The sequence below is a fragment of the Sus scrofa genome, chromosome 17, assembly GCF_054392235.1.
Source record: "Sus scrofa isolate SSC_HxYL_T2T_F1_AM1 chromosome 17, Sscrofa_HxYL_maternal_Yorkshire_Landrace_v2.0, whole genome shotgun sequence".
NCBI lineage: Eukaryota > Metazoa > Chordata > Mammalia > Artiodactyla > Suidae > Sus > Sus scrofa.
Window position 1 is genome coordinate 27312596 of NC_139399.1, and position 27174 is coordinate 27339769.

The window sequence follows — 27174 nt, forward strand, 5'->3', positions numbered from 1 at the left end:
TGGCACTAATTGCTTCCTCGCATTGTTACTCTATGCTAATATAGAGGTTCTCAAACTTTAGCATTTACCAGAATCACCTGAAGGACTTGTTAAAACAAATCTCTGGGCATTACCCCCAAAGTTTCTGATTCAGTAGTCCTGGGGTGGAGCCTGAAAGGTTGCTTTTTTTGACAAATTCTCAGATGATGTTGGTGACGCTGATTCTGGGACAAGATATATAGAAAATGACTAGGCTGGTAGCTGTTAATCCTGGCAGCATATCGGAATCACCTAGGGCAAATTCCAATCCATGCAGTGCTTAGGTCCCAATTTGATCAGAATCCCTGGATATGGGACCCACATCTTGATATGTATAGGACAAACCATCCTTTCTTCTCCCGGAATTACTATAAGTCTATAAAACTTCTGCCATCTTGGCAGTATTGGGGACAAATACATCTCTGAGATGGTGTAATTTTAAAATATGAGTGGCACAGCAAAGGAAACCATAAAAAAGAAAAAGACAACTTACAGAATGGGAGAAAATAGTTTCAAATGATGCAACTGACGAGAATTTAATCTTTAAAATACACAACTTATACAACTTAACAGCAAAAAAACCAACTCAATTGAACAATAGGCAAAACACCTGAATAGACATTTCTCCAAAGATACAGATGGCCAACAAGCACATGAAAAAATGCTCAGCATCACTGATTAGAGAAATGCAAATCAAAACAACTATGAGGTACCACCTCACACCAGTCAGAATGTCCATCATTAATAAGTCCACAAATAACAAATGCTGGAGAAGGTGTGGAGAAAAGGGAACCCTTCTACACTGTTGATGGGAATGTAAATTGGTACAACCACTATGGAAGACAGTATGGAGGTACCTTAGAAAACTATACATACAACTGCCATACAACCCAGCAATCCCACTCTTGGGCATATATTAGGACAAAACTTTCCTTGAAAAAGACACATGCACCCATATGTTCTATTCACAATAGCCAAGATGTGGAAACAACCTAAATGTCCATTGACAAATGATTGGATTAAGAAGATGTGGTATATATACACAATGGAATACTACTTAGCTATAAAAAGAACAAAATAATTCCATTTTCAGCAACATGGATGGAACTAGAGACTCTCATACTGAGTGAAATAAGTCAGAAAGAGAAAGACAAATATCATATGCTATCACATATCTGGAATCTAATATATGGCACAAGTGAACCTTTCCACAGAAAAGAAAATCATGGATTTGGAGAACAGACTTGTGGTTGCCAAGGGAGAGGGGGAGAGGGAGGGAGTGGGGTGGTTGGGGAGCTTGGGGTTAGCAGGTGCAGACTATTGCCTTTGGAATGGATTAAGCAATGAGATCCTGCTGTATGGCATTGGGAACTATATCTAGTCACTTATAATGAGGCGTGATAATGTGAGAAAAAAATGTGTGCATGTATGTGTGACTGGATCACCTTGCTATATAGTAGAAAACTGACAGAACACTATAAACCAGCTATAATGGAAAAAATTAAAATCATTATTAAAAAATAATAAAAAATAAAAAAAATGTGAGTGGAACATATTCCTTTACAACAGTGGTTCTCATAGTCTGGTCCCCCAACCAAATTCTTTGTCATTCCCTGGGTGACATACCAGACAGTTCTACTAAGTTAGAACCTTCGGTTGTGGAGCCTAGCAATCTGTAAACAAGATCTCTAGATTATTCTATACACTTTCAGTTTTGAAACCCACAGTTCTACCAGATGGGTAGGTGGGTTGATAGTTACATCAGTCATTCTCAACCATAGCTCTGCAGTAGGGATCACCTGTGGCACTTTCACACATGTACAGGCCCCAGCCTCAGATGTTCTAATTTAATTGTCCCTGGTGGGCATCCATAATTTTCAAAACAACATGATTGATTCCATTGTACAGCCAGGGTTGTGTAATGACTGAGATAAATATTTCTTTGTAACCAATTAACCTGTTTGCAGTGGCTGTGGCTCTATTCTCACATGAATAAATAAATCTTCTGGCTGACCATATTTGTCCTAAATAGATACAATCGTCAAAGTTATGACTATAGACTGAATGTTTGTGCCCCCTCAAAATTCATGTATTGAAATCCTAATCCCCGACATGATGGTGTTAGGAAGCTGGGTCTCTATAAGTGTTTAGGTGAGGAGGGCAGAACCCTCGTGAATGGAATGAGTGCCCTTATGAAAGAGGTCTGGAAGAATTCCTTTGACCCTTCCACCGTGTGAGACCACAGAGAAATGATGGTCTCTATGAATCAGGCTCTCACCAAACATCGAATCTGCCCCCACCTTGATCTTAGACCTCCTAGTCTCCAAAACTGTGAAAAATAATGTTTCTTACTAGACACCCCGTCTATGGTATTGTTTTCTCACCTGAATGGATTAAGACAGTCACCATCAACAAGTCCTGTGGGGCACTTGGGGCAAAGTTATGAAGAAAGTACCCTACACGGGAAGAACACTGATAAACACTGAGGGCACCAGTAATGTGATGGAATGTTTGAGGAATTACAGCATAGAAAGGGAAAGCAGGTGTGGTAGGTTAATTGCAAAAAAAATGGTCACGCATCTTTGGAATGTGTCTCTGCTGTTCCGTCTACCAAGTGGTCGGTTTAGTTGCTGGCCCCTGAATCTGGACTGGTACATGCCTTGAATGGATGGATGGAATGTGGCAGAAGTGACATGGTGTCTGTCCTCAAACAAGGTCTCCAGAAGCCTTGCACATCTGTGTTCTCTCTTGAACCTTGTATGTTCAGGCCATTCAAGATGGCTGTCCTCCTGCTCTCTGTACATCCTTGGCTTGACCAGTCTCTACTTCACTCATGACTAGCCAGCTTCTTAATTGTAGGGGTTTAATTAGTCCCTTAAAACTGATGAGCCCACCTGATAAATGGTAGCCTCCTCCTTCCCAAAGTAGTAAAGACGGCTGCCATGCCCTTGTCTGTTACATGCAATGAGGTGCAGCTCCAGGATCCTGTACAATAATCCATGGATGTCTCTGTTGCTGTCTCTGGGCTCTTTCTTCAATCTTGAGGCTGGGCAACTACAAGGCTTGCAGCTCAACAGACCTCTACCACCTTGAAGGGAACAAGCTCAGTACAGTCTGTGGACAATGAAAGATCACTGGGAACAGAGCTAATTCCTGCTGAAGCCTATATTGGCAATGCTTCATCCCTCCAGCAGCTTATGTGGACACACAAGAAAGGAGAAAGCCCAGCTGAAAAGAAGAACCAACTAACTGAACTTAGCCCAAATCATGAGCCAAATAAATGACTGTTGCTTCAAGTCACTAAATTTTGGGTTGTTTGTAAAACAGCAAAGCCTAAAAGATACCAAGAGTACAAAATTAATCTAGATGTTCTTAACCTGAACCTAAGATCTTTAACATGCAGCTTATAGTTTACTGACAATTACATGTGGGATGAAGAGAGAGTAAGTGTACCTGGACTCAGACTGCCTTAACTCCATTAACAGCTTAGCATATCAAAGCCTCTAAAAAAAACATGCTCAGCTAAGATTATTCATAAAATATATTTTCATCAGCAAGAGAGAGGAGGTTTTGTGATTCAGAGGAGAGGAGGGACCAGGATCCTGTTAGGTAGCGGAAAACCTGAAACACTGAGCAGGAAATAGGAGATATAGTACTAGGTTAGCAGGAAATAGGAGATATAGTACTAGGTTAGCAGGAAATAGGCGATATAGTACTAGGTTAGTACTAGCATATCACGGTTATGTAAATAGCTTATTCAAAAGGGGTCATAATATTTGCTGGGGATGGATATTCAATGAAAGAGTTTTATCAACCTGTCCAATCTGTTAATCTTTCCTTTAACTATAGGATATCCCTCCTGTGTATTACCAGTGTTTGTTTTTCTTCATCAATGTATAAGTGATTTATTGGTTGATTTTTCTGATAGAATCTGTAAGTCTCTTTTGGTTCTCAAAGGGATTATTGATAGCCAGTCCCCACATTGATTTAAAAATCCATAAACCTCTAATTGCTGGTATCTTCTTTTTATAGATGAGAACACTAAAGCTGAAGATAATAAGGCTAATGATTCAGTTAGGGCATTTCAACTGCAAGAAACAAAGCCCAGTTCCAACTGTCTTAAACAATATTTAATTGAAAAGTGGTGAGGTAATGTAAACTTCAGGTATGGTTTGATCAGGTCTTTGGCTCCTTTGCTTTGAGATTCTTTAAGTTCAGCCTTTCTTTTTTTGGCTTTGCCTTTCTGGCATCTTATGGAAGCTTCTGGAGCTTAAAGTTTCTGAACTACATACTACACCATCCTTGAGAAGAAGAAATAATCGATGTAAGAAAAGTTTAAGGTTTACTAGGCTAGAACAAACCTAGGTCACATGTCCACTTTTGATCAATTACTATGGCTGTAAGAAGCTTTATACTAATTGGCATAGGTTGGGTTATACTCCTAAAATACACAAAGACAACAGGCTTATGTTGACTGGTTTAAAAATGATCGCAGATCACCCCTTGAACCATGATCAAGGCCATTCACATACAAAGCCCTTAGCTCCCACACAAATGGCAGAAGGAACACAGACTGGTATTATCCACCTCAACTAGTAAGTGGTAGACAAAGCATTTGAACCATCTTTTCTTTTCCAAATCCAACCCCATGTTCCTTCCCAAATGCCTACCCTCTTTTTATTCCAGGAAGTAAGACTTGAACTGGACCTTCAGGGTTGGACCTAGGGAGGTGATCTTAAAATGTCCACTAGCTTGTAAGAGCTTTTGAGGTCTGGGAATGAAAAGCACGATTGTGTGTGAACTCAGAATTAACCGTAAGGGCTGTGCCTCCCTCCATTGGTAGGAGTTATTAGAAGACTAGCAGGCATTTGTTCCACTATCCTGGCAATTCAGGGAATTTTCATAAGCAGCGATTTTTGTAAAGGAGGGGTTAAAATGACTTCTTCGACGTTGAGGGTCCATCTCTAATAATGCATGTTAGCAAAAGGAAGACAAAGCTACGATTCAGCTGCTAGGTCTCGGTGATGTCATAAACACTTATGACAGCAGTAGAACTTGAAGACTGAATTACCTTCTTTGTACCCACTGAAGGAGGGAGACTCGCTGTGTATAACACATTGTGTAAGCTAAACAGCGTTTGGCGGTTTTCACATGGCACATGGGAAGAAGGGAACTTGATCTGTGAACCCAGAAGATGGTGACTCTGATATGCAGAAAGACAGTTTAACCTCGCAAATTGCTTTGGTCTCTGATATGCAATTCTAAAATTAAATAAATTAATATGTGCTGACATTTCCCTAACATAATCTTAAGGCCTCACAGCTTGATTAATCTAATGAGGAGTCTCAAATTGAGCACTTCATTGTGTAACTAATAACACTGTAGTCCAAGATCATAGACTCAGCTAATGATTCAAATCCATTAAAAATGATTGGCTGAAATGCACACAGTAGGTAAGGAGATTGAATCAAATATTTTTTTTCCTTAGCAATGGAATATTTTATAGGAATGTTACCAATTGAGTATTCCAGGAATAGAAAACACAAGCAGTTTATGTAGGATTCAAGTATACAGGGCAAACATGCCAGATTTGCAAATCACAAGGGCTATATGGATGACAGAGAATGGATCATGCCTCTAAAGCCAGAGAAAATGGGAGTGAACAGACTAGATTGTTGGAAAATATTCTTAAGTTTTAAAAAAAACTTTTGTTTTTGTTATCTTCTCATTTTTAGTTAATACGGTAGTAAGTCTTACTTTAAAGTAGGATTTATTTTTTCTCCTTACATGTTTTTCCCAGACAACTCAGGATGACTAAGAAATTATGAGTCATGTTTTGCCTTAGTGCATATGCAGTTGCTGAGAAGACACCTTAATCATCCAAACGGATCAAAATCTGTTTCAGTTATAGTTTTCTTTTGTTTTTATTTTTTTTACTCAATGAATTTTATTACATTTATAGTTGTACAGTGAACATCATGACCTGATTGTAGCTTATAAATTGTTAGTGAAAAAAATGAAAAAGAGATTCATAAAAGACCTTTGGCATATCTGTGGCTGTTTACAGTAGAGCTGAATATGAAATTAAATCTGAGTTGGAGACCATCCAAAAATTCAGCAAAGGAACACCAGGTCACTGCAGAAAAAAATGCTCTTAGGTGTTGACTACTGTCCGATGTGCTCAAGACTGAAAAACTTTAAATACTTAAGTACTTCATTATTTGAATCACACACACATAAGAAAATCATATAAATAAAAGACAGATCCTATTACTAAGGGTGCTATATTGTGTTTCTTAACACTTTGATGCTTGATGGGCTTGATACTGTCAAAGGGCTTGATGCTGTCAAAACTAATTAAGACTCTTCCTTTGATCAACTATCCTTTTTATCATTTTTCCCTAATCAATTCTTATATAATATAAATAAAGAGTATTTAATCCACTCAGATAGGGGATCTTGTTCTCCTAATAGCTTCCTGACATTACGAGCAAAGAATCATATAATCAATTCTTATACCACTTTTGAGTAGTCAAAAGTAGTCTTCTATATTCATTTTAGAGATGGTTCAGCAGAGCAAATATGCCACAAACATGAAAACAATGAAAGTTCTTGTTATGTTCACTTTCACCTTTTCAGGGATACTTGCAGCTTCCTCATATGTGGCATCTCCCTTTATATTTCTCAACAGTTTTTCCCTCCAAAGGTAGACTCATGGCTTGTGGTGAATTGAACTGGCTCGCCCAGGTTTGGCTGATCAGGGGTGCCAACCCAAACAGATAAAACCTGTGCATTTTGCCCCAGCTCACAAGGCCTTATCTAGTGTGAATGGAATGCAGAGATGTTTAATGATGAACTTTGAAGCTTCTTGCCCTGGGGGCACTGATTCAAACCCTGCCTTATCTAGGAGGTAAATTCTGGAGAAATGCTATTGCAGACTGAGGGCTGAGCAGTCAAATAAATATGTGAAATGAGTTGGTGGTTTGAGTCAAGAACTCAGTTGACCAGAATTCAACTCACAAAAACCACCAATACAATTTATACTCTGCTGGCAGTATCTTCAAGAGAGTGACTTGATGCCAGGCAGCAGAGTGGCCAGCTTCTCCTCTGATATTGCTTGTGGGGTTTATGACTCTGAGGTTCCTGTTCAGAGGAAATGAAAATGCTCACTTCCAAGAAGTCAATTGTCAGATGAGCTTAATTAAACCAAAGATGGTCTGTAGAGATTTGTGCCGGTAGACTTTAAAGGGAGCTCAGGTTTACACAACTGTATAACACTTTGGTTTTGATAGATGATCAGATATTGGGGGTGGGGTGGAGCAAATAAAATTGCAGTTTTCTAGATCAGCAAAAATCTCATGTTAAAGCAACAACGAAAAGGAATTAATGTCTTTTAGAGGTCATTTTTAATTTTAGAATCGGATGAATACTTGAATCAATGTTTGATATAATAATTATATAAGGGAGTTAATTTCTTTATTTTACAGAGTGTAAGTACATCTGACTCTATCATATAATAAACAGAACCAAGTCTAGAATTCAGTTTTTTAAAATGCTTCTATTAATTGTGCTTCCTTCTTCACAGCTTCCTTCCTCCCCTTCTTTCCTACCTTTCCCATTTAAAAATTAAGATGATTTTCACAGACCCAAAAAGAAAAAAAAACTTTAAGCAGTTAAATCATTTAGATCATAATTTATTTGGCCACTGTTTTTTGGGCTTCAGCCCAAAGCTGTCTTCCAGAAACACAAGCCTATTCCCCAAGCTGACACATGCCACCAGGAGCTTGCAGGCTGGGACTGAAATCAAACCACATCTGATGCCTGGAAGGGACCGAGGAAGAAGCTTACACTTAAACTGCTATTCAGGCCCAAGCAAACTAAGGTTCTACAATCTGAAAAACTCTGTCCTTTCCCCCAGGGTCTGTCCCTTGGGAGGTACATGAACCACTGGAGGCCTTTGGTGAGCTCACTGTGAGTGTGCAGGACACGGGGGACAGCTGGCTGTGCCTGCTGGAGGCGTGGAAGGCATGACTTGTGCAGTGTAAAGGCAGTGGAGCTGAGTGGGGTGCAGGGAGGCAACAACTCCTTTGCATCTTTAAAAAAACTTTTCATTCTCTCAAATGAGAGCATCACACATACGCACATGCATAAGCACACGCACACACACACGCACATGTGCAGTAACTACTTTTGGTTGTTTGCCTCTCACCTCAACCCCTTCCATTAAACTCCTAGCAACTCTCTGCAGCCACTTGACTCCCTGGTACCATCTGCCTAAGAGTAGAGCAGTCGGTGTGTGCTTCCTTCTTTGTTGTAAAGAATCCCATTGTCCCCAGGAAATGTAAAACATCGATTAATGTAATCAGTGGCTCCTAAGGGATTAACAAGCACCTCTTCCACAGTTTGCCTTCTTTCCCAGCAGGATTATTGCCTTAATCCAGCAGTCTGATTCAAATGATGACATGAACAAAATGAGGAGGGTATGTATATATATCAGTCTGGGTCCCAGGGGGAAAGAGAAGGCAAGTGTGAATGATGGATCCTTTGAGGAAGGTTTATTTACGTGGGTTGAATTGGGTGGAGCATAACCACAGGGTAGAGTGGAGTCGCCTGGGGTTAGTAATCTGTTCCCTGCATCCTCATAACTGGCCTTACTCTTGAAGGATGAGGAGGGAGAACAGCCACTAACGCCACGAGGAGTGGCCACTCAGGGGAGGCTGGCCTGGCAGGGGCAGTGACCTTCAGCCCAGGAACCATCACCTTAGGTGACCTTGCAGAGAGGGAGCCAGGAGGCTCAATCCCTCCCTCACTTCCTCCTCCACCCTCCCTTCTTCCTGGGGCTCCTCATGGGGTAAAGTCAACTGGTGGAGGAAGGATGGTACATAGAGCCGAACAAGGGTCTGGAGGGGCAAAGAGAAGACAGCTAGCATATGGACATTTGAAAACAGGTAGGAATTTTGCCAGAACACTTTAACTCATGTGGTGTAGGCTTCTGTCTATTTCATCCATCCTGGAAGCCGATCCCAATGTCACAGATTCTGGAAAGTGCAGTTGTAACTATAAAACTTTATACCATCTTTAAAAGTCAGCTAGTTCTTAATGCATAAAATGCTATTGGACAATTTGTGGTCGACCTGAGTTTTTGTTGTTGTTGTTGTTTTTTTGCTCTTTCTCTCTTAGTTTCTCCCCATTCCCTGCTCCTCTTTTGAAGACTTGGCCAAATAAAGTAGGAAAGGACCCTGATTAGTTTTGCTTATGTAGCCATTAGAAATGTCTTTGAGAAATCCCAGTTGAAAAAGATGCAAAAAACAGACAAACAGCAAAAACCCTGGAAGTTTCTACATCGTCAAAAAATTCATCAATTAACATCATGGGTCCCTGGAACAAGCATTAACCATGTGTAGTAAACGGTGTGAGGTGTTATGTTACATGCAAAGAATGGCCAGACTCCCTGGCCTCAAAGAGTTTATAATTTAGTTATGGGGGGGGGACGGAAATAGGCAAGTGGAGATATAATTCAAGGAAGTGGAACAGTTTTCATACAGTTTTAATTACAAAGTGAATGAAAATGCTAGAGGGTAGCAGAAGAGGCTCTGGAGGTACCACTTCTTCCCCCTGGGGCCAAGTCAGGGGAGGTTTCCTCACAGAAAGGAGCATCTGAGGTGTTTCTAAGAGCAGAGAGAATTAATTAGGTGCGGGATCATAAGAACATTTAAAGAAGATAAAACACTGTGTGTGTCAGGATAGATTATGAATTTAATGGGTAGCGTTACAGTGAAGGCTGTAAAGGACTGGATTGTTGATAGATCAAATTAGAGATGTAGCTAAAACCAATACTGAGTCTTCCTTGTCAGGCCAAAGAGTTTGGTTTTTATGGTGATGGCAAGAGAAGACAAGTAAAAACTCTTTTGGGGAAGCGTGGACACAGACTTCTGGATTGAAAAATTCATGCTGACAGCTGTGGAGAGACTGACTGGAATTCACTAAGACCGAAGGCAGAGGCTCAGTTCAGGGGAATCTGGAGGCAGAGGTGGGTAGGAACTGAATGGAGGAGCTATAGCAGAGGGAAAGAGATAAAAGGAGAAAGCCAAGGGATTTTGTACAGTTAAAAATTATTGGGAATCAGTGTTGACTGAATATGAGATGACATGGATGATTCTGCCCTCTTTTCCTCCAATGGAATGTGTAACTGGTGGTGCCATTGACTGAGGTGCAGGAACCAGAAAGGGGGACAAGTGTACTGACGTGATAGGGCATCAGTGTCAGACATTTGGGTTTGAGGTGCCATTGTGACACCCAGGTAGAGATGTCCAAGTTGTTAGGGAACTGCATCTGGAGATGAAATCAAGCCTATAGATTGCATCATGGACGTTGGTATTCATTGCTATGTCCAAGTGGCTGAAAGTTTGCAGTATCATAAACCTGAAGTAAATAATGCATCTTTTGGTGGTGGTGACAGATTCCAAGGCAAGTGTGATATTTCCTATAGTAATTCTCTTTCACCCAAAATGGAAAGATTTCCAGTAGTTTGTTAAGAGGTATGGATGAAAGGCCAGATGATGGGGTGGAAAGAATGCAAATCATACCTTGTTGGAAAATGGGACCAGAAATAAAAATGAAAATCTAGGGTATTATATTGCTTTTACATTTTAGAAATTGGGGAAGTGTTCTAATGAGCAAATGCAAAGTATAAGATGAATAATTGGGCTTCTTTTAAATAAATTAAAAGAATATTGACCAAATATTGAATATGAATCAGCACAAAAGAGCAGTTTTTATCAGAGAGAGGAAGAGGCAGAAATTAAATTTTGGAATATGTATTAAGGAATTGAATTTTGGGTCTCATATTATATCATCTAATATCTGCTGATTCTAGTTACCTAATTAGTAGCCTGCCTGTGAATTAAGCTAGTTTTAGAAGCTTTGTCATTGAAGCAGATCAAGTTTTCCAGGCTAAAACTGTGTCTCTTCCCATGTATGTCCACTGTGCATTCTAATTCTAGGTACCTTGTATTTATGAACTTTATTTGATTTATTTTAATACTTATTTTGAGATAATGGGTGATGAACTTGACATCATAGACTTACATTACTAATTAAGAATGTATTGGATATAAATCACCTAATACAAATTTTTGCTAAAGAAAACTAATTGCTTTAAAATTTGCAGATTTCCTTCATATTAACCCACTAGACCAGGCAGTCTTTGAGAACCTTCATAATCCATCGCATGCATTTTAGAAGGCTTTAAAATTCACATTGTTAACCTAATAGACTGGGCACCACTGAAATACTTTATACTATCCTAATCAAAATCTTTATATAGTAAAAAAAAAAGTGATTTACTCTCAGATAAAAGCCAGAAATTTATAGATATGTCAACTGGAAAACATTCTTTACCAACACTGCCTTTGCATAAGACTAGGAGAACTCTTCAAGCTTCCTGATACTCACTGAACAAAGCATGATGGGAATTTCCCAAGTTTTATCACATCTTTTTATGGGTAACCCTATGACGAGAGTTGTCCGTATCTACAAACTGTTTCAATAATTATTAGTTATAAAAGAGAAATAAAAGATCAAATTCATCCTCAAAGTGATGTCAAATAGTTGGTTTAATGAGATTTTAAATGAGTTGTTTTGGTTACATCTGAACATGATACCTGAAGAAAAAAATGTATGTTGCACATCCACATCCAACATTCATATTTTTCACAGACATTTCCATTTCAAATTTCGCTCTCTTGAAGCTATTTCCTATCATATGTTGCCAGGGTGAGATTTAAAAATCCATGTGTTACATAGAAATTTCCATTATGATGACATTCCCATGCTCCATTTATTTTAACAACTCTTCCTTGAAAATGAATTATGTGTTAGCATGATTTACCATGGCTCTGAGTCAGGCTACTGTATATAACCGCTGTGGTGATAAAGAGTTTAGAGCCAAGAAAATAGAGTTATGAAAAATTCTAAAAAAGATAACACCTCAGTATGGGTAAGAAGGATGGCATAAAAGGTCATCTAACTACACATTAAAATAGAATATACTCATTTTTTTCCCGCCAAGCCTTACTACTTTCCGGCTTTTAAAAACTTAGACGTACTGTGTTTAGAGCTTCCATTCAAAAGACCTTTAAAATTTATCTTTCTGTAAGGGGGTTGGTTACAACAAAACACTTCTCTGTCCTAAAACACCGCAATAGTGCTCTATGATAATTAGTGACGAGTGATTTTGATTTCTGAAGATGACTGACATTGCTTTATAAATTGCTGTATAAGCGCCAATACCTGCTCATGATTTTGCAAGGATGGGTTCTTCCCTTTCCCTACCTGTTCCTCTTCCCAAAATTACTTCCCTCGCTCCCTCTCCCTACCTGCTCCCACCTTCTCTCTTCCTCTCACTTATTATTATGACCATTTTTTTCTTTAGCAAGATTTGTTCCAAATCTTTATCTGTGCTTAAGAAGAAACCAGACTGGGGATTTGTGATGGAAATGTTCTAAAATTAAGTTGTGATGTTGGTTGCACAACTATACATATACTAAAAATTAATTGATTTAAAAAAATAAAAAATTAAAAAAAGAAGCAGCCAAGAAATGACCTACTGAAAACGATCAGGGGAAAAGTACATATGACTTGATTTTGTATATACTAAATAATGCCAGTTACTTACTGTTCTTATTTCCTGAATGAGGGGCTATAACTAATAATTACAGGTCTAGAAGTGATGGAATCTGGGTCAATGTATGCAGACAGCTGTGATTCCGTGTGGCCCCTTCAGTCCCTGACCTGGCTCTCTGAGATTCTGGCGTTTCAGGAGATACCTTTCTGTTTCCTCTCGAGTGACGGATTCAGATCCAGTCAGGTACCTACTTGACTGTCCGTAGAGGGGTATGAAGAGCTGGGTTGGGGAGTTTGCAACTTATGAAGGTGAACAACAGGCTATAACAATAAGTAACATTCCTATAATAGGTATAATTGGAAAAATACCTTTATGTTGGTGATCCATATCACAGTTTTTTTGGGAAGATTATTACCTTCATTTTATAAGTGAGTGAGAGTGACTCTCTGAACTATTAGGCAGCCTTACCAAGGTCACTCAGTTGCATCAGCTTTAGCCACTCGTCCATCATCTATATTGTCCATGGGTTTTTAAGGAAATAAAAACCGGCTCTAAGGTGAAAAACGACTTTATCAGAATTAAGATCAAAGGAGAACCAACAAAATTTAATTTAAAAACAAAACAAAGCTACCTCAGCATCTGCCTGGAATATCACTTCACTGAGCTCAAAGGAAAGCAACCACACAAAAGCTGTCATATTCACAAGCAGCCTGATCCCAGAAGGAAGCATTGCTTCCCCCCAATTCTCCACCTAATGAAGTTTTAATAAGTGATTTTTCATTCCACGTAGATTCTATGTGTATAATCCTTTGGAGTGATATTAGGCATATGCTGGCACCAGATAGCATTTTCATATCCTCAGCTTGCTTAATTAATTTCCTTTCTATGAATGTTCACATGACATCAGAAATCTCCAAGAGGAAAATTAAAGATTAATCCAGACACCTGAATATTCCTAAATATGCAGGTGTTTGGAATGGATGTACACCTGTGTTGGGCAGGTTTACAGGTAGATGAGGCTGGTAGCCTTGTGTTACCACCTATGGCCCAATTTCATGTTATAGAATTAGAACACTGCTCTTTTTTAAAAAAATATACTCCAATATTAATATTATCTTGAAGATAAAGCAGTGTCTATTTCCTAAGCAACATGCTTCTACTGGGTAAAGTAGATAAATTAACCAAATGAATGTATTTTTTTTCCCTGAGACTTAATAAAGTCATTTTAATTTAAACTGAAAAAAAAATCCCCAGTTTTAAATATTTTTGCATTTCCTAAATTGGTCTTTGTAGCCAAATTATTTCTCATTATTGATTTAGATGAAACATTCTAATGAATGATAGGATATTTGCTCTCCATTTAAATGCCTTATTAATACCCAGACACAAAACATCATTGTTGAGTTTCACATAGAAACTTGCAAGTTTACTTTGTTTGAAAAATGGAGAAATAAACTTCTCTTTCGAACTTCTCTTTGTTGTTCTAGCTATGTGTCATTGACACTGGCGTGACTTGCCATGGGAAGGTGTAATGAGGCAAGACTGGTATTGTAACAATTATTAACCTGCAAATACGCTATGCCAAAGTGGATTCCAGCTAGAGTGACACTTCTAAGTGTCTCAGGAAATGGTACTGTCATTTGAACTACTCATTTTATTAATTTGATTTGATGAATATGGGAGAGATTAATAACTTTTAAATAGAAAGAGGGGCCAATTGCCATTAATTTTGCATTTCACATGGGCTGATAGATTGCACCCCCCTCCCCCCCCAGCCACCAGCCCCCCTCTCCCGTCTCTTTGGTAGTAATTTATTTAGCTGGGAAAGCTTGGGTTTGGTGTAGCATCTGGTTTTCAGTGATATCCTGCTGGTCTTATCCAATTTTCCAGCTGGGAGCATGAGGCATAGGGAGGTCGAATGACTTGCCTAAAGGTCACCTGGTAGCTCAACTGGGATTATAACTCAGAATCTTTCTGATTTTCCCATCCTTTGCTCACTGGACCACAAAACTCCCTTGATCCCATCTTCTCAAGCTTGCCTGAGCAGGAAGTAATGTGTAGGCCTAGAAAAAAAATCCCAAATTAAACACTGGGCTCTATCATCTTCTTCAAAACATGTTTTAAACTTCCATTGGTGATACTCAGTGAATCTCTTTTTTCATTCTAACACTGGAGAACTTTCCTTTCTATAGGAGCATTGTCTCTTTCCAAGTGGTGACCTGGTGAAGGTTGAAGCTTATTGCTCAGATGCTGGTTTTGGTTTTGAGAATACCAGTAACTTGATGCTTATGCAGAAGAATATAACTACTTGCATGTATAGTAGGCCTTATTCATTATACTTAGACACGTGGTCCTTGGCTACTAAGTTCAAAAAAGACACGTGGCTCATTCTATCTCAGAACTTTTAGACTTAGCATTTTCTTAGCCTGGAAATCCTTCCTGTGATTTGCTATGGTACAAATCATCATTTGGATCTTCATAGAAATGGTCCCTTTCCGGAGAGATGCCTGCACTGTCTAACTGCCTAATGTAATCTCTTTCTTTATCTGATGTCCCCATATTTTTCTTCATTATATTTATTGCCATTTAAAACTTTTGTTAATTTGGTTTCCTTTTTATTCTCTGCGTCCTTACTCTGAATGTAGGAGCCTAATCTTGTCTTGTTCCCAACACATATTAAACGATGTAAGATATATAGAAGAAACTCAATAAACATTTGTTGAAAGAATGAATTGCCATTCTTGATGAAAGAAGTGCTCTCTTCTCCTTTTTTTTATTATCATTCAAGGAGTTTCAAAAGGGATGCCCATGGGGTAGTAAGGGCGAGTGGAGATGACCCTTAGTCATCCAGCCAGATCAGGTGAATTAACCCTGAAGGTCAATGGGATGACGGATGACAGCTGTCCCTGTCGGATCACTCTCTCATCCATAGCTTCAACCTGAGAATTGCCCTCAGGCATGGCTTGTGATCAGCAGAGGAAAATCAGTCTTGTTATATTTATAGTCAAACTTCATTTTTTATCTAAATTTGTATTGCCCACTTTCATCACCCACCTTATTTACACAACTGATACTGAATGATGCCTGTTCACCTCCAAAAACCAAATTCATATTTGAAGGCTAACAGGCAGACTATTGAAAAAACTGTCTGAAATTTCCTGGAAAGGAGTTCCCAAGGTTTTGTATCCACAGACATCTTGTTCTGGAATCTCCAAATGTGATGACTTTAAATAAATAAGGCTTGAAAAAATGTTTCAGGTAATCAAAGGTTTTAAGAATTCTGCCAGATAACGTTCCAGCTTTGCTTGATGTCCACTTATTCACTCCTTGTGAGAGGGAAAGAAGCTGTATGGTCCAGACATTCCTATTGCTGGTGACTCTGCACATATGCTACCTACTCTCCGTTTATAACCAAGAGGTCTGGTCATCAGTTTATAGGGGAGGAAAGAGGACCACGGATGACTTTCTCAAGAAGGGCTCTGATTTATTCTGGCATCCCTGTGTGTACCAAGATGCAAGGACTATGGAAGAAGGGTCCAAGCCCTTGCTTACATTGTTGTCCTCTCTATAAGTTCTCTTAGGAAGTCCTTTCTGTAGAATCTGGACATTTTAATAATACCACTTACAACTTTGATAGGTTGGTAACTCCCTGAGCCACAACAGGAACATCCTGAAATAAACCTTGAAAATGGACTTTTTCCTTGATATACATATTGCAAGATAGGTATCGTAAATGTTCTTAGATTATTTCACCGCTTCTCCCTCTTTGTTCTAAAACTGTGGTGAAGAATTCATTGGCTCCAGTAATTGTCTTGGTTTTCAAAAATCATTTTCTTCTTATCATTGAGAAAAAAAATTATATTTGTACTCACTCTTTTTTTCAAGAAAAGTCAAAAGTTGTTCATTGGCAGGGTTGGTATTGAGAAAACAGGCTATGCTATTAAGGCATTTCTGTTTTGAGCCAACAGAAATGTGATTTTTTTTTTCTTTTTCACAACTGATATTAAAGCACCTCCCAATGTCCCAGGTCCCCCGAGAGTCATAAAATTTGGTCATTAAACTGATGTTGGGAAACCTATGAGGAGATTGTTTCAAAACAGATGCAAATGCCTATATCCAGAAAATAAACTCCAGACACAATGGAAACAGGACTCACTGAGTATAGTACAGACCCAAGGAAGCTTGAAACTATTTTTCCAGTATCATCACTTGGATTTGATACTTTGTAATTTCTTTCTGAGCCATGGACTTGCATGGATTCTTCAGTCTTTTCATAAATAATGACCTTTTGGAGAAAGAATTGATAACTCCTCATACAATCGACGACTAACTTTCCTTTGCCATTCAGATCAATAATTCAGTGGACCAGTTCCCTATTATTGACCATGCTGATATTAGAAGGAAACTCAAGATGAGAGAAAGAGTGTGTGAACTAAGGTACTGAGTGACAGCCAAGTGGAACTGTCAAGTACATGCACTAGGTCAGTTCTTGATGGGTGATCTTTTGAAACACATTGCCTGAGTGACATCATGGGAAAATCTTCTTTTTCATTACTTTTGGGAGTAAATAGTATGATTCTCTGGAACATATTTGACGCTATCTTTTCCTCTAAAAAGAACTAAATTTTTCTTTGTCCAAAAAGGAATGTTTTACAGTTACTCAAATTTATAAGACATAATTCTGGGGTATGACTGAAAAAAAAATTAGTAATTCCTGCTGATCTGACGCCTCTTCAGTTATTCATTCATTCAACAATATTTATGAATTATCTACTCTGTGCATCATGTAATATAATATGTCATATTATTTAGATACTAAATGGTAAAACATTTGGAGATTATTGGGAGATAACATTCTTTTTTGAAAACAGAACTAATACCATTTATGGTATACTTATAGCTAGGATTTTAACTTGAAATGATGTCCCAAAGTTGATATCACATGACATGGGGCGACTCCATATAATGATTTCTTCCATGGAGGAAAAAGGTGCATATTATTAAGTGCCAAAATGACTGTAATAAATGATACTCCTCCTTGCCTCATATTCCTAGGTAGAAAGAAAGCAGGGGAAATGAATTGGCCACATGATTTTATCCATTTCCACAGGCAAAAAAAAAAAAAATTCAGGACAGAGGTCCTTCACTTTTCTGATATCTTGAAATGTTGGGGCGGGGGGAGAGAGATCCTAAGGGGGTAGGAAAAGGGGGTGAGGAGGAGAGAAACTCAAACACTAATAGGGAATAGAATTTCTCTTGCACTGGCCACAATACATATGTTTGTTATAAAGCAAGAGGCGGGGAAGACATGCATGCCTGATGTTGAAGAAAAGCCTGTTTGTGCCTCATACACTGGAGAAATTGTTCAAGAACAGTTCATCCATGTGAAAATATGACCCATGTCATTTTGCCAGGGTCGTTAAGACATCGAGCTGCTGAGTAAGGCCTGATTGGGTAAATTCAAGATCCTGGGGGTATACATGCTTCCTAATGCCCAGTTTTTCTAAGATGCAAAAAGAAAAAAAAAATGTCAGGGGAAATAAGGTTACAGAGTGCCACTTGCGTGGGCGAGACGGGGTCTCCATAGGGTGGGAACCAGCAGGATCTCAGACATGACCCATTCTTTTAGATTCTCCCCCATATTCTTAGTGGGCAAAATGAGACATAGAGAATAAATGCCCAGCAGTAGTAGCCAGAAGAAAACAGTGGTATTTAGAGTTGGAGAAGAGGGAGAGGTTACACAGCATTTTGAAATGAATTCCCATTCTCTTTTGACTATTGTCATATTCATATTTCATAAACTCCTAAAATGTCTGGAGATAAAATTCAAATCATTTGCTGTGAAAAGAAATGGCTTCACAGAGGAGCTTAGAGAACATAAAAGCCATATTTAAATGAATGCATATTCAGATGTAGGCAGGAAATGTGGAAGAGCAGACAAGATCTTTTCCTTGGTAGAATGGTATAATGTCTGAGGCAAAATGACTAATTTTGAAGCAAACCAACTAATCGGAAAACAAAACCAAAAAAACACCCCTCATCATTTAGCTGTTTTGATTTTAACTAGGCTAGGACAAATAACCAGTTCAATCTCAAGGTTAATTTTTTAAAAATAGAATTGACCATTCTGATTATTCTGCTTATTTCCAGTGTCTCAGGCTCTCTTGTATTCAAGAAAGTGATAAAGTAATCACATCGCATAATTCATTCAACAAATAGCAACATCTTACTAATTTTTTTGGGGGGGTGCACCCTCAGCATATGGAAGTTCCCAGGCTAGGGGCAAATTGGAGCTGCAGCTGCTAGCCCACACCATAGCCCTAGCAACACAGGATCCAAGCTGCATCTTCAACCTACACTATAGCTCAGGGCAACACTGGATCCTTAACCCACTGAGGGAGGCCATGGATCAAACCCGCATGCTCATGGATACTAGTCAGGTTCTTAACCTGCTGAGTCACGAAGGGAGCTCCAAAAATCTTTCTAATTTAACTATGGATCAGACCTTTAATCTCTCTGGGCCTCAGTTATTTTATCTAAAAATTGGCGGATTGCAATTTGTTAATTTCCAAATTTTGTTTTTTGGCTTGTATGATGGTTTTCCAGCTTTAAAATTTGAGTAAATGGATTTATAATTTGGATGTAAGTTTTAAAACTATTTGTATTTCTAGAAAAACAAAATATAACAACCCCATTATGATCTTTCTATAATACCACCTACATATGTGAGAGAAGAAAGGTTCCTGGGTTTCTTCTTATATTCCTATATTTGAGAAATTACTTTTTTGGTTGGGTTCTTTTAATTTAATAGGCACTTTTTTTTTTTAAATCAGAAGTGAAGTTGAGAATTGGGCAGGATGAGCTTGCATTGAACTTAAATGGACCATTCAGTTTTATCATGACAGGTTTCAAACTCTTCCCAAAATTAAGAGCAGAGAGTTAATTTTAAGGGACTCCTTTGAAAGAGGTCTATCTTTCTGTCTTTTTGCTTTAATGGTCTTTGAGCTTGCTTCAGTATACTTAAACAGCTTGAGAACTGCTAGGTATAAAAGCAATTTTTTTTTTCCCAAGAAAGAAGATGTCCTTTTCAAATTAAACTGGCAGGTACTTACGGAACCATCGCTCTGAGCGAAGGAGTGGAAACATGAGACCCTTGTAAAGATTTCACCGCCATTAAGAAGTTTCTTTTGAGACACTCGTATCAGCTTACTGATAAAATGTCATAAAATAACTGCCATCTCTACCTTTTATAGGAGCAACCCTTGGATTAGTCAGAGCTGCTAGGTTGTAATAAGGAAACTCGCGTTTAAAGAATGAATTAAAGGAAAAGATGACCTTCAGGTTACTCTGGTCTGTTGATGGGGTCAGGGGAAGGAAGGTTCAAAACCGAGTAGGACAGGGGTGAGTCTGACGCTGGATGCCAAAGTTCACAGGTCTGCGTTATAAATAATATGTGTAGGAAATGAGTGTTTACTCCTCTCTAATATTGGCAAACTGGAAGGATAGGATGGCTTCCTTTTGACGCGAAAAAAGATCTAAATGTGAGATGCTATTTTAAACACTGAACAGCTGTTTCATCTTGAACTAAAAAGAACAAAGAAAACACCCTCAAGTCCACATAGGATATATTGTGCTTTCCCTTGTGTGTGTGTGTGTGTCTGTGTGTGTGTGTGTGTGTGTGTGTGTGTTCCCTCCTCTTTTTACTTAGGATAATTGAAATGTCATTTTATCTTGGGATGTTTTCTTTACCGACCAGGGATTTGAAAAGTTGAGATATTGGAGAATTTCCTTTTCATCATTTTCAACAGAATGACTTTTCATTGCTTTACTATGAAGTGTTTTCTTTATTAATCCAACAGAGATTAATGCCTGGAATGCTAAATTGTATACTTAAGAGAAAAATAAGATGGTCCCTGGAGAATATATTTTAGGCAAGACCAAAGCAATGGAATGGCATTATATAACAGTCTAAGAGCTTTTCCTTGCTCTGGAGAAGAGTTGAAAATATAGAGGGTAGGCTGATACACCAATTTAAGAGATTTCAATTATCCACTTCATGCCTGAGACTCCTAGAATCACATTCACAGAAGACTTGAAACATTCCTGTCTGGATGATTCAGAAAATGAATTTCTGATTTTCAGAGCATGCTTCTTGGGAATTTAATTTCAGACACCTCTTTGATTTATATGAAAATATAGTTAAAATTCTGAACTAATACAGAAAGTCATTTGCCTTGCTTTGGAGTTTATGTTGGAAATTGCTGAGGCTGAATGCATAGGAAAACAATTTTTACATATTCAGTGAATAGCAGGTTTGTTTACTTCATGGATATTTATATGTGCCCTCCCAATTTAATTTTGGGGAAAATAAAGAGCCATTACGATGTATTCTATTCTCCCAGATAAGAAATACATACATACTTAGTTCATTTTACCTGTAGAATTATTCCATTAACAAGCAAACACACCAAAAAGTTTAATTATTTACTTACCTGTCTGTAAAAGCCTGGGCCATAAGATTGTGGCTCCTTTTTTTTTTTTTTTTTTTTTTTTTTTAAATTTGAAGGAACAACTTTAGCTCATTTTGGTTATATAGTTGCCAACCGTATGTCTCTTGTTTTCTGCTGTTTCTAGCTCTCTTTCTTTTTAACTCCTGAGAAAATCTTAGGTAACTTTTCCTGAGGCTTAATTCCTTCTAGTTATCTTTGAAATAAAAGATGAATTTCTTTAAATTAAGAACAGGAAATTCTAGGCCAGAAACTTCTATTTCTCTTCCTTCAGATAGAGATCTCAAAGATACTAACATCTTGTAAAACTTAAAAAAAAAAAAAAAAAGAAAAGAAAAAGGAAGAAGAAAAAAAAATCTGTGCCAGACCTTCTTTTTTTAATCCAGACTTGGTTATATAGCACATTAATAAATTGTCCTGTCAACCTTTAGGACATGGGTTCAACTCCAATTGGTTTAATGGCCACAAATGTTTCCTTAGAAGGACGCCGGATTTCTGGATGGAGGAAGGAATGCCAGGGATTCTCAGGGCAGGCTTGAGATCCCCCCACCCCCCACAGAAGGTGGTCTTGGGAGGTAATCACACCCTGCTGATAGGATTTGGCAAAAATAGATGGGGGTCAGCCTGTCATTTTGTCTATTTAAATAAGTCACTTGTGATTAAGGATAAGCAGTAGGTTTTTTGTGTTCTCTCTCTCTCTCTCTCTCTCTCACTTTTGGGTCCTTGCAGGCTGTCATGTGTTTCTCTGATGTTTCTTGCCTTCTGGAGGGTTTCTCTCTTTCATTCTCTCTTGCCTTTTCTTACACGAAAAATATTCCTGTTTCCTCTGTCTTTTCTCCCCAAAGACACAGACTGAGCGATGATTTATCATTTAAATTTTGAAAATTGATTTTACAACCAAAACTCTTATTATCTACCAGATGTTCTGTGACATCAAGAGAGAGCAGAAATTTAAGATATTTGTCTCTGCCATTTCCCCCTTTGCTAAGTGAAGTCAGTAGAATCTGTGTTATGTCGTCAAGTTCATGGTAATTTCTCCATCTGCTTGGGCGCTTTCCTACTTCAACTAGTTTTCTGCCTTTTGAAAAAAATTAATTGCTGTCTATCATTTTATGGAAATACATGAGGGCTGTTTTTGCCTTTAGGGTTTTTCTTGGCTATGAAAAAGCAGGTCCTTATAAGAGCATGACCTTTCTCATAAAAGTTTGGCTGTTTCCACAAAACGGAATCAGGGTTAGAGAAGTATTTGCATCGCCAACTTGTTTGCTGAAATTGTTTGCTAAATGTCATCCTAGAATACTGTTTCTCTTTCTCAGAGGCATCCATCCAATGCCCTTCTACCCCTGCAGGACTAGGAAAGACTATTACTGCTGCCTACGCCCTTCACTAATCAGGACTTGCAAAGGGGCAGTGCTTTGCTGAGTAGAAGCAGATGCAACCCAAGCCCAGGCATCTCTTGGGTACTCTCATACCCTTCGTTCACCTTCCATTCACCTTCATCTCTGATCACTTCTGAAGCATTTGGCCTTGTGCAGGTTTAATTTTATGGTGTCCACCTCAGATGCATCACATATTTCTTACTTCCTGCTCTGGGGCAAGAACCTCAAAGTATTCAAAACATGCATTGGCTGAAAGGGCTACAAAATTATGCCATGAGGCAGCCCTTAGCCAATGGTGGACAAGAGCTAGTGCACCCCTTGAGCAGACAGTCACTCACTCTACTGGGCTCTTCAACCTTTTCCAGTGGGGTTGAACCTGAGGTAGTCAGAGCGGTGACCATTGCACCATGGACCAAACCTTTCCAGTTTTCTGCTTCTCTTCTTGGTATCATTTCCCCAGATGAACTATTTGCACTCAGGCTCTTCTTTCTAGGGGAACATGGCTTACCATAAAACAGCACAATGCAAAACAAAACAAAAACCCAAGAAATCCGCCTTGTAACATGACTTGCTGCCTCAAATCATGGTTATTTAGGTATAGTTCTATCTCTTATAGATAAAAGTTTGCTTTTTAAAGTTGGGGCAAATATGGTGAGCCTCCATTTGATGGCAAGCTCTCTGCCTGAGCCAGGGGCTACAACATTTGAAGAGAAAATACCACTTTCAGGGAGGAAACTACAGTCTAGTGTTTACCCTCTTTGGATATTTTACTATAGAGGCACAGAAAATTATTTTTTTAAAAAGTCAGAGTTCCTGTCATGGCCCAGCAGTAATGAACCTGACTAGTATCCATGAGGACGAAGGTTCAACCCCTGGCATCACTCTGGTTTAAGGATCCAGCATTGCTGTGAGCTGTGGTGTAGGTTGTAGATGCAGCTAGGATCTGGTGTTGCTGTGGCTGTGGTGTAAGCTGGTGGTTTTGGCTCTGATTCAACCCCTAGCCTGGGAACTTCCATATGCCAAGGGTGCAGCCCTAAAACAAACAAACAAAATGCCAAATGATGTTTCCTAAATTCATATAGGACTCCTTTTTTTCAAGATGCATATACCTGTGTTAGTCACAAGGTACTGTAAATAATGTTTTACAGGAAAAATCTGGGTGCTCTGATACTCAAACAGGATTTACCAAGAGGTAAAGTGCATCGAGGGAGGTTTCCTCCAGGAGAGCTTTTGAGTGAGATTTAACAAGAGGTGATAGGCCCAGGGTGACAGAGAAAAATTACAAAAGTACTTCATGGACAGAGGAAGGGGGAAGAGAGAGAGTTCAGTGTTCAAGAGCATAAATAGGTGAGTGTGGACCCATAGAATAACATTTACTTGCCTGGGGTCCTGCAGAAATTAACATCCTGTGAAGGATAGGTAGGTGCTCTAGCAACACATAAACTTTGAGGTTAAACAAATTTGAGAAATTTGTTCAGAAGTTCATAGCATATATTAAAGATTCTACTGTACAGCACAGAAAACTATATCCAATCTCTTGGGATAGACCATGGTGGAAGATAGTATGAGAAAAAGAATATATAAATATGTATGGACTGGGTCACTTTGCTTTACAGCAGAAATTAACACAACACTATAAATCACTATACGCTAATAAAAACAAAATAAAAATAGAAAAAATAAAGATCCCTGAGAAATACTGCAATCTACAAAAAATTAAAGAGAACAACCCCCCCACCCTGAGAAAAACCCCAAGTTTTTGGAGCTGAGCATTTTCTGAACTTCTGTGACTAGGAAATCTTCTGCCACAAGGACACTGTTCCGTCATCATCCTGATGTTCCAGAGTGGGTTTTGGGAAAGTCTGGAAGGGAGCAGTGCTGAAAAATAAAGTTGATGGGATCTGGGGTGAGTATAGCAGTGAACCTCACATACTGCAGAGATGCATTTGGATTTGATGTGTCAGACAACCAGATGCCACTACCTTCATCCTGGAGAAAGAAAATATGCTTCACTGTAAGATAACTTAGCACACCAAAACCACACTTCCAACTTCCCACTGGTGTTACCATCCATCGTTACAATCATCATGACCACTGTTGGGAGGTCAGTATAACAGAGGACTTTGTAGCCAGATGCCTGTATGAAAATCCCCCCTCTTCCTCTGTGACCTTGGCTTATGTCTCCATGCTTCTGTTTCATCACCTGTAACAAATATGGGCATGATGATAATGGTTCCCGTAATTCACAGGGTTCAATGGCCTAATTCACAGGGATGTTGCAAGCAGTAGATGTAATAAAATAGCTAAAGCACTTAGCAGAGTGTCTAGTTTGGCATGTGACCGGTAAAACAGAATGCATTCATTTTTGCAGTAATAGTACAGTGGAATGGAAAAGGCACAGTCTTGAGGACAGAACTAAATTCAAAACCTGTCACTGTCCTTTCTTGGGTTTACCAAATCCTATGCATTAGTTATTAGTTATTACTGTAAAAAAGGGAATAATAACACAGGTTTATTTGGAGCATTAGAGAGACTGATAAAATATAACTGACATAGAAGTTCCTCAAGTAATAGTTGCTGGTATGATTATTGTGACAACAGTATTCCTCTGTTTCTTCTCAGGAGCAGTATACTGCTCCAGAAGCTTCCCCAATCTTTTTCTTAATTTGCCCGAATTTCTCTAGTGAGTCCTTGTGCTGATTATTGGATTACAGAGTGTTACTAAACATTAGCTAAATACACGATACATAAATCAATATTCCCGTAATTGGGGATTCCACACAGTGGGACAATGATAGAAAATATAAGTGACAGCAAAGCTGAATAGTGCATAAATCATGCTTTGTGGAGTCAAAAATGGGTCTGTTTTATCCCTGCTGTATAGACAGAGAAACTAATATTTAAGAAAGCTATGAGTCATGCATTTTGTTCTTACAGATTAAATTTAGACCTAAACTCACTGTGTTTTTTATGTTTATGATGTTTTTTAATAGGCAGATAGGATAAGAATACGATACTAAACTTTTCTCTTTGCTATCTTATCATCTCCTAGGGATTTTGTCAAGGGGCAGAGATAAATTTTCATTTTTAATAAGATATTGTAATAAAAAATTTTATTCTAAAACATTTCATACTGGAAATCTTAAATTTAGAAATCAAAGACTTTTTCCCCCCATATTGATGTTAAACAACAAAGTTAGAATTCCCAACTTCCCTTTTATTTTCCTTCTTTTTTTTTTTGAATTAATGCCTTATCAGGTTTTAATCCAGATCAATCCTAGAAAGATTGCTTTCCCAGATGACATGTAATTTATGATACTGTTGTGTGTTATATGCTTTTTCATATGAAGACTTATATGGGAATGCTTTTAAAAGAAACGCTTAAGGTTTATATTATAGTCCATCTGAAGTGTGGCACATAAGGCACATAAGATCATGAGACCACTCAATCTTTCTTAAAGGGCTAGCCTCCCACAGGATGAATATTTTATAAAAAGGGACATAGAGACACATGGTTATTTTGTTCCACTGAAGCACATTTCTCTGAAAAGCCAAGTATGAATTAACCAACTGCAGAGGGAAACATACCCTTGTTTCAAAATTTGGCCAGGAATATGTCCTCATGTTTAAATGCCCTTTTGTCAGTGCATTGAAATTTTGAATTCTTATAGCCCTAAAGGGACTAAAAGCAATTTCTCTTATTTGTGAGCTCTTTTAGAGTTTATGAAGGGTTTTCATACACTTTGCTTGTGGAAGAGTCTGGTGAATTACCTTCACACATGAGGAGATCTATAGTATTTAGCTAAAAACATTCCATGCAGTGACAAAAACAGTCAACGAATGTGTTTTCTAAACCACAGCGGTGTCTAATTCCCCACTTTCACAGTTGTTCCCAGTGCAGACCCCCAACCCTCCATCCCCCACAAACCAGCAAATGGATGTTACATGGACAGTTGACCAGAGATTTAAGGTTGCAAAGTGACATAAGATGGGTTTAGGGTAGAGACCATTCCTTGTCATTTTCCTATTTGGGTGTAGACTATTTTCTAAAAATCACTTGATTAGGATACAGCATGATTCTTAGAAAAACATTTTGATGTCTTTTATTTTTTTGAAGTTTTTAAAAACATACTTATTAAAATATAATTCACATGCTGTACAGTTCACCCATTTAAAGTGTAAATTCAGTGTTTAATACATTTATTTTGGTGCCTTTTAATTTCCTGCATGTAATAAGCACATGAGAGAAGAAATCCCAGATTTCAACCTTAGCTATTTGCAAATATCCCAGGTGTTTTTAGTCTACATTGTTCTTTTTACACATACACATATGTACTCACACAAGCAGCAAGAAGAGGAAAGAAAACCTGACAATGTCACATGACAAAGAACAGATTAAAACTGACCAGTTTAGGATGTTATTATACTTGGGAATTCTCAAAAGCAAGAGTCGGGCTCTCTAAAGACCAAAATTGGACCAACTTATTAATATCCAAAGCAACTCCTTTTGCACATTTGTATCCTAAAATAAGAAAAACCTATCTAGGGCAAGGAGGAAAAATCCTAAATAGGTTGTTTCACATGTGCAAAACTGGATTTTTCAACCCAAACTTTACAAAATATCATAAGAGGGAGTTTGACTATT

At 38.3% G+C, this 27174-nt stretch overlaps 1 long non-coding RNA gene across 4 annotated transcripts in view; it reads left to right on the plus strand.

Moving 5' to 3' along the window:
* The window catches only part of LOC106506610 (uncharacterized), a 421075-nt gene that overhangs the window by 248666 nt on the left and 145235 nt on the right, over positions 1-27174 (plus strand). The window contains exons 5-6 of one of the 4 annotated variants that reach the window (XR_014831928.1): positions 6710-6928; positions 7742-9140. The exons of the other annotated variants lie outside the window; for them this stretch is intronic. This is a non-coding gene — a long non-coding RNA (uncharacterized LOC106506610). Of the gene's footprint in view, positions 1-6709; positions 6929-7741; positions 9141-27174 lie in introns of those variants that run through there. 4 annotated transcript variants of the gene reach the window in all.